The sequence below is a fragment of the Mustela erminea genome, chromosome 9 (genome assembly GCF_009829155.1).
Source record: "Mustela erminea isolate mMusErm1 chromosome 9, mMusErm1.Pri, whole genome shotgun sequence".
In the NCBI taxonomy this organism is placed as follows: domain Eukaryota; kingdom Metazoa; phylum Chordata; class Mammalia; order Carnivora; family Mustelidae; genus Mustela; species Mustela erminea.
The window spans coordinates 35,609,750-35,619,198 of NC_045622.1; positions in this window are offsets into that span (position 1 = coordinate 35,609,750).

Below are 9,449 nucleotides of genomic sequence, written 5' to 3' on the forward strand. Positions count from 1 at the left end.
TCTGCTACAGTATTTTTGATCTGCAGCATTTTTCGTGGTTTTTTTTTCCTTAGGATTTATACCCCCCCACTTACATACTCTTGTACCCTGTCTACTTTATCCATTACAATCCTTAGCATATTAATAATAATTATTTTAAAGTCTCAGTCTAAGTTTTTTGCCACTTCTGATTTTGAGGTTTACTCTATTCTGACTCCTTAAATTGAGTTTTTTGCCTTTTGGTATATCTTATGAATTTTTCTTGGTAGTCAGACATGATGTATTGGGCAAAAGGAACTGTTGTAAATAGGCTTTTCATAAAGTAGTGTTAAGCTGTGGGAGGTAAAGTGTTCTATAATCCTGTGATTAGTTCTCAGTGATTAGTGAGCCTATGTCTTTGCACTGTGAACATCACAGGTGTTTTTAGTTTTATTTCCTCCACCCACCTTCCCTAGAAGAGGATAGCTACAGTGGGCTTAAGTTGGGTATTTCCTTTCCCCCAGTCAATTAGGTTCTGGTAACTCTGCAGCACGTCAGGCTCCATCCAGTTAACTAGCATCCCCTGAGGTCAGGCCTTGTTAAGAACAAAGCACTCTGGTGTATTTGAAAATAATTGCTTTTTCCCTCCCCCGATGGAAACACAAGGGGATTTTTCTCTGGTACTTACTATGGGAACCTGGTTGAACACCTGGATATAAATCTCACAAAATTGCAGGACCCCTCTTATTACTGGGGCCCCCGATGCTTTAACTCTCAGACTACTTCTCTCTGAGCCCCATCAATTGTCAGTTGTAGTTCAGGTTTTTCTACCCCAGTGCTGACTCGGGGTGGAGGTTTCTGCTCACGTAAGCTATGACTCCCTGTTTGCCTGCCCGTCTCTCTAATCTTAAGAGTCATGCTTTGCCCTCTGTCCTCAGTGCTTTCCTAGATACAATAACAGTTGTTGATTTTTAAGTCAATGCAGCTTTTTTTACTTGTTGAGACATAATAGTGGTGATTTTTAAGCTCCTTACACGCAGAACCAGAAACTGGAAGTCTGTTTTTTTAATCTTCACAAAGACTCTCGGAGGTAGTTTATTGTTATTTCTATTTTACAAATGAGGACATGTGGTAAATGAAACTTGCCTAATGTCACTCAACTAATAGAAGACAGATTCAAATAAAAAGAACTGATTCTGAATGATCGTAAAGCCCATTTTTTACACTGCCTCTCAGCAAATATTGTACAGATATTAACATAATTTTTACATTATCTTAAAGACGGGCATCGAAAGGTTTTTTATGCTAGTATAATAAAACTTTGGAAACAGAGAAAATGTTCTTCTGTAGAATAATCTGTGTGTGTCTGTCTTTCACACACACACACACACACACACACACACCCCACAGAACAGCAACTATGCATTCCAAATGGAAATCAGGAAGATAAACCAGTGCTCACTGACAATAGCACTATGAAGGAATTTGATCTTTTATTTGAATTAGCAGCTATCTGCTGGTGAGCAGGTGCACAAATCATAAGGCCTTTCTGAAACCTCCCTCCAATTCTTAGAAACAGCACTGGAGTCCAGTATTTTAGAATACTGGTAGCTTGAATTGGAAATAGCCTCTCTGAACCTTCAAACTTTCCTGAGTGTGTGGGACCAGAAGGCAGATTGGGCGTGAAAAGTGTGATAGGACCTCACACTTTGAGTTATTTCTCATAGTAAAGCTTGGTATGGGATTTTCTCTGCCCTGGTCTGGAAGAGAACCTGAGAACTAACAATATAGGGCTCAGAGCACAACACTGAAACAAGGGGTATGCCCTTGATTGAGTGAAGAAGCAGCTGTATAGGTGAAGGGAGTTTCCTAAAACCCTACGGCTATGAAATTCCAAGGAAGTGCTTTACAGAGTGGTTTGTCCCAGTACCCTTTCACCATAGGAAGCTGAAAACCCACCGGTTGCTATCCCCCCACCCAAATAGCAGGGGCCATCATGTCCCAAAATCCATGGGAGGAACTTTAGTCAAGATATCCTGACTTCACAACATTAGCAATAGAAGATGGTAATTAGAAAAAAAAAAAAATACATATATATATATATATATATATATATATATATATATATATATATCTTCCGTGTGCTGAGAAAATAACTCTCCATCAGGAATTCTATGCTAAGCCAAACTATTTTTCAAGAATGAAGAAAAATGAAGACATTTTCACACAAACAAAGCTAAGTGAATTTATCTACAGCAGACTTCACTAAAAGAAGTTCTAAAGGATGTTATTCAAGTAGAAAGAAAATAATTCAAAGCATGGGTCTGGAATATAAGAAATAAAGTACAAAGATTTGATAAATTGATAGGTAAACCCAAACTAACATGACCATATAAAAATAGTAATAATGTCCAATTTGTGAGGTAGGGAGGGGAAATAAAATCAACCTAAAGAACTTGACATATATTTTGGATATATTTACGGTATATATATTGAGAAAGTAGTGATCTGTGTTGGTACTTTCAGTATGTCAGAGCTTTGCTTAGAAAAGGTAAATTTCTTGGTTTACGTCACAAGTTACCAATAAGTAAAGAAATAAAGAAATAAGGGGAAAATAACTATGAAAGCAGTGGGTAAGGGAGCTGTAATGAGGAAAAAGAAGAGAGAAGAAAAATTGGCTATCCCCCCCCCAATAAAAAGGGAAAAAGGGAAAAGGAAGAAATAGAACAAAACAAGATTTTATAAAAATCCATATACATTAGCAGTATTAATATATTAATCACTTAAATTAAAAAACAAAGATTATCTACTGCATTTAAAGAATGTTTAGTTATATTCTAGTTGAAAAAATAGAAACTGAAAATTTAAGAAAGCAGAAAATTTTTAAGCGAAAGATAGAAAATATATGCAAGTTAAATTCTAACCAAAATAAGTTTGTATTATCAGATATAATAAACTTTGAAGCAAAAGTTATAGAAATAGAATGATCCATATATAACTAGAGAATATGATTCACAAGGAAAATAGAAAACTATAAAATATCTCAAACTGAATAAGAATTAAAATATTACATATCATAAGATACACAACTAATATTCAATAATGAGTTAATTAACTTCAGATTTATATAAGATCTCATTTAAGGCAATAAACACTTTTGCAGCCTATAAAAATCAGTTCAACATTGAAGTAATGTATAAAAATTTCTTAGCATGATGTCAGGCATTCAGTAATCAGTGCTAATTGTCAGAACTTCTGCTGCTGTTAACAATCAGAGTGATCTAGGACAAGTCAGAATTTTTTAAGCTGACCTATCAATTATATTTAATTAAACAGAAAATTACATACAATACTGAAAACTCATAAAAATGTGAATTCACATTGTAAAATGTACAGTCACATGTAAAAAAAGAAATATTATGAATCCTGTACTACTCCACAGTTAGAAGACAGAACATGATATCCAATTAAAACCCAATTTGTCCAAATCCAGAAATGAGATACCCTTCACGTCAAGCTACTCGCATCAGAGATATTACAAGTAGACTTAACTACATTTGAGAGGAAAATTGGGATAAAATATATGTAAATGTGTATGTCAACAATTACATAAATTGTATCAACTTGCTTATGCAAAATTAGACTTTTTCCATCTTCTATCTATAATGTGTTATTCTTAGACATCAAAAATTATTCAAGCCTTTCTCATTAAAAAATAACCTCTGCTTTTCTGCAGAGATGCATTAAATATCATTGAAGCAACAGACCAAGAAATGGTTTTTGAAGATTATTTTCTTTGGTTATAGAACATCCTAAACTCATAAATTTGCAAATGGATTGTAAAAAAATTGACCTGTAAAACATGCAAAAATGCATTCAAATGTAGAACTTTCCTTATACATTAATTTCTTGCTAAAAAATTACCTATAGCACCACATGATGGAAAACAAGGCTTTAAGGCCATGCCAAGTTGGATTAAAATCTAAGTCAGGAGAGACTTCCAAAAAGATGGCAGAGTAGGAGAGTCCTAAGTTCAACTCATCCCAAGGAAACAACAAGATAACAGCCACATCCATGTGACTAACTCAGAAAACAACCTGAAGACTAGCAGAAGAGACTTTCCATAGTTAATCATAGACAGGAGGACAGTTCGGAATGGGTAAGAGACAGAGAGTGTCTCTTTCACTCTCTCACAGAGAGTGATTTCCAACAGTTTGGTTGGAAATCAAACTCCTGGCAAGACTAACTACAAACAAGAGGGATACCACAAGTATGAAGAAAGGAGAGGAGCAGACTCACACCAAGTACCCCATATTCAGGAATCTTATGGGAAACTCAGTTCCTGACCTTAAAGACCCAGCATAAAAAACAACCCTGCTGAGATACAGCATAGAAGCAGCAGTTTAAAATGCACATAGGATATAGATGAAGATTTATTTACTAATCTCAGAACATGTGCCGAAGGGGCAAGGTTCTTTAAGAACTTCTCCAAGAACAGAAGAGCTGGTAAATGCCATTTCTCTCCCCCACCCCTAACCTACATAGCTGGACACTTGTAGGAGCAAGCATTAACACTCTCCACTTGCCTTGCTAACACTGCACGTGCTGCCCCCACATTCTCCTGTAGATCTGCCCTATCAAATCTAGCCAATGTGGCAGAAGTCCCTCCAAAGCAGCTCCTGACATATCACATTCTGCAAGTGCCCCCAAAGGGAACAGTTCCACCCCAAAGTAACTCCTGTCTTGGGGACAGAAGATAACCCCACATATCCGTATAACTGCAGACCCAGCAGATGATTTAAAAGCAGACATCTGATCTGACTACCAACCTCTCCCACCAACAAAAACTTCTCAGGAGACAAGGCAAGGAGTGTGCCCTGCAGTTTGGTGCTACTGTAGCTTCAACAGATGGACTGGGGCAGGTATCTGGTTTGATTGCTGGTCCTACCCACCAATAAAAGCCTCTCGGGGTACTTTTCAGAGAAAGCGCCCTGCGATTCAGAGTGACCACATCCCCAGAAAACTGGCTGAGGGCAGGCATCCAGCCTAACTGTAGAAAATACCCAACCCCCAGATTGACCCCTTCAAAGCACATGCACTAAACCCTGCCCACAACAGGCAAAATGGGCCACTGCCTCTGACTGAACTGAGGGTAAATATGGCTCCACCATATGCAACCCATATAGGAGACACCCCCGAAGCCCCAGGTTTGGCTGGACAAAGGACATTGCACTACAGGGAACCACAGCACCTCCTCCTTATAAGGCCCATTTTTAAGAACAGGAGACATGGCTGACTTTCTTAATACATAGAAACAAACACAGAGAGACAAAAGAAGAAGACAAGGGAATATGTCCCAAACGAAAGAACAGGACAAAACTATAGCAAAAGAACAAAATGAACCAGAGATAAGCAATATGCCTGATAATGAATTCAAAGCAATGGTCATAAATATACTCAGTGAACTGGAGATAAGACTGGAGGATTTCAATGAGATCTTCAACAAAGAGATAGAAAATATAAGAAAGAACCAATCAAAGATGAAGAACTCAATAACTGAAATAACAACACACTAGAGGGAATCAATATAAGACCAGAAGAGGCAGAAGAACAGATCACTGAACTAGAAGACAAAGTATTGGAAAGCGACCAAGCTGAAGAGCAAAAGAAAAAAGAGTAACAAAAAAATGAGAGTCAGTTAAGGAAACTCAGTGACAACATCAAGCATAATAATTGATATTACAGTGATCTCAGAAAAAGAAGAGTGAGAAAAGGAGGCAGAAAATTTATTAAAAGAAATAATTGCTGAACACTTCCCTATTATGGTAAAAGAAACTGATATCTACATTCAGGATGCACAGAGTCCTCCAAAAAATAAACCCAAGGAGGTCCACACCAAGACATCTAACAATAAAAATGATAAAAAGTAGTGATAAAAAGAGAGTTGTATATGCAGCAAAAAAGAAGAAAATAATAATAATAATAACAACATATGAGGGGAAACCCTGTAAGTTTATCAGCTGAATTTTCTGCAGAAATTTTGCAAGCCAGAGGAAATAATATGACATATTCAAAGAGCTGAAAGGGGAAAAAAAAAAAAAAAAAAAAAACCTGCAACTAAGAATATTCCACACAGCAGGACTATCATTCAGAGTAGAAAGAGAGATAAGAGTTTCCCAGCAAAACAAAAGTTAAAAGGGACCACCGCCACTAAACTAGCCTTATAAGAAATGTTACAGGGAATTCACTGAATGGGGAAGGCGGTAGCCATAATCAGTAGTAAGAACATAAGAAAAGAAAAAAAAATTGCAAGATAAATACAAATATGATAAAAGTTGTAGAAAGTCACTTCTAAAATCGGTATAAAGGTTAAAGCACAAAAACCATAAAATCAATTATATCCACAAAAATCAGTCAAGGAATCCACAAAATAAAAGGATATAAAGTATGACATCATATATATAAAACATAAGGAGGAAATAAAAATGCAGTGCTTTTAAGAATGGGTTCACATGGGCGCCTGGGTGGTTCAGTGGGTTAAGCCTCTATCTTCGGCTCAGGTCATGATCTCGGGGTCCTGGGATCGAGTCCCACGTCGGGCTCTCTGCTCTGCAGGGAGCCTGCATCCTCCTCTCTCTCTCTCTCCACCTGCCTGTCTGCCTACTTGTGATCTCTGTCTGTCAAATAAATAAATAAAATCTTTAAAAAAAAAATAATGGGTTCAAACTTAAGTGACCATCAACTTAAAATGGAATGCTATATGCATAATTATATAATAGCAACCACAATCAAAAATCTGTAATAGATATACAAAAAAAAAAAAAGAAAGGAATCCAAACATATCACTAAAGAAAGTCATCAAACCACAGAGAAGAGAGCAAAAAAAGAAGAAAGGATCAGATAAGAACTACAAAAACAATTGTAAAACAAATAACAAAATGGTAACAAGTACATACCTATCAATAACAACTTTGAATTTAGGTGGATTAAATGCTACCATGAAAAGACAGACTAATTGAATGGATAAAAAAGCAAAATCCATCTATCAGCTGCAAAGATTCACTTCAGACTTAAAGACCCCTGCAGATTAAAAATGAGGGGATGAAAAAACATTTATCATGTAAGTGTAAGTGAAAAGAAAGCTGGAGTAGCAATACTTAAACAAAAGAGACTATAAAACAAAGGCTGTAACAAGAGAAAAAAAAAGAAGGGCACTACATAATGATTAAAAAAAAAAAAAAAAGAGGATATGACAAATATTTATGCACCCAACATAAGATCACCTAAATATATAAAGCAACTATTAACAGACATAAAGGAAGAAATTGACAGTAATACAATAATTGTAGGGGATGTTAAGACCCCACTTACATCAATGACCAGATCATCCAGACAGAATATCTACAAGGAAAAAATGGCTTTGAATGACACATTGAAACAAATGGATTTAACAGATATATTCAGAACACTCCATCTACAAACAATGGAACACATAATCTTTTCAACTATACATGGAACATTCTCCAGAATAGGTCACATATTAGATCACCAAACAAGTCTTGGCAAATTAGAAAAGATGAATATCAAACCATGCATCTTTTCTCAGTACAACACCATGAAACTAGGAATCAATGACAAGAAAAAATCTGAAAAGACAACAAATACAGGGTAGTTAAATAACATGCTACTAAACAATGAATGGGTTAACCAAGAAATCAAATAAAAAATTAAAAAAATACTTGGAGACAAACGAAAATGAAAGTGCAATGGTCCAAAATCTTTGGGTCATAGCAAAAGTGGTTCTAAAAGGAGTTTATAGCAAAACAGGTGTATCTTAAGCAAAAAACAAACAAACAAACAAACAAAAAAATAAAACCTTCAAATGAACAACTTCACATTACACCTAAAGGAGCTAGAAGAAGAATGACAATTAAAACCTATATCCAGTAGAAAGAAGGAGATAATAAAGATTAGAGAAGAAATAAATTATACAGAAACTAAAAAAAAAAAAAAAAAAAAGAACAGATCAATGCAACCAAGAGCTTTTTCCATGATAAGACCAACAAAATTTGTAAACTTCCAACCAGACTCAAAAGAAAGAAAGAAAGGAAGGAAGGAGGGAAAGACAGAGGGAGGGAGGGAAGAAGGAAAGAAAGGAGGAGGTGGGACTCAAACAAAATCAGAAAAAAAAAAAAAAGAGGAATAATAACAACCAATACCACAGAAATACAAATAATTGTAAGAAAATATTTTACAAAATTATATGCCACTAAATTGGACAATCTAGAAGAAATGGATCAACTCCTAGAAATGTAAAATCCCAAAACTGAATCAGGAAGAAACAGAAAATTTGAACAAACTGAAAATCAGCAATAAAATTGGACCAGGAATCAAAAAGTCCCAAAAAACAAAAGTCCAGGACCAGACAGCTTCACAGGTGAATTCTACCAAATATTTAAAGAAGAGTTAATACCTGTTCTTCTCAAACTGTTCCAAAAAAAAAAAAAAAAAGAAGAGGAATGAAAACTTCCAAATTCATTCTTTGTGGCCAGCATTAATCTGATACCAAAAGCAGACAAAAGCACTACCCCGCCCCCAAAAAAAGTACAGGCCAATATTTCTGATCAACACAGATGCAAAAATCCTCAACAAATTACCAACAAACTGAAACCAATAATACATTAAAAGAATTCACTACCATCAAGTGGGATTTATTTTTAGGATTCAAGCATAGTTCAATATCTGCAAATCAATCAGTGTGATACATCACTTCAACAAAAGAAACAATAAAAATATGATCTCTTCAGTAGATTCAGAAAAAGCATTTGACAGAGTACAACATCCCTTCATGATAAAAAGTCTCAACACAGTAGATTTAAAGGGAACATAACTCAACATAATAAAGGCCACATATGAAATACCCACAGCCAACATCATATTCAATGGTGGAAAACTGAAAGCTTTTCCCCTAAGGTCAGGAACAAGACAAGGATGTCCACTCTCACCACTTTTATTCAACATAGTATTGGACGCTTAGCCACAGCAGTCAGACAAAAGAAAGGAATGAAAGGCATCCAAATTGGTAAGCAAGAAGTAAAATTTTCACTGTTTTCAGATGATATGAAACTATATATAGTAAACTCTAAAGACTCCACCAAAAAAAGTTAGAACTGATAAACAAATTCAGTAAAATCACAGGATACAAAATCAATGTACAGAAATCCACTGCATTTCAATACACCAATAATGGAGCAGCAGAAAGAGAAATTAAGAAGACAGTCCCATTTACATTTGCACCAAAAAGAAAGAAATACCTAGGAATAAACTTAACCAAGGAGGTAAAAGACCTGTACTCTGAAAACTATAAAGCACTGATGAAAGAAATTGAAGATGACACAAACAAATGGAAAGGCATTCTAAGTTCATGGATTGAAAAAAAACAAGTATCATTAAAATATCCATATTACCAAAAACAATTTACAGATTTAATG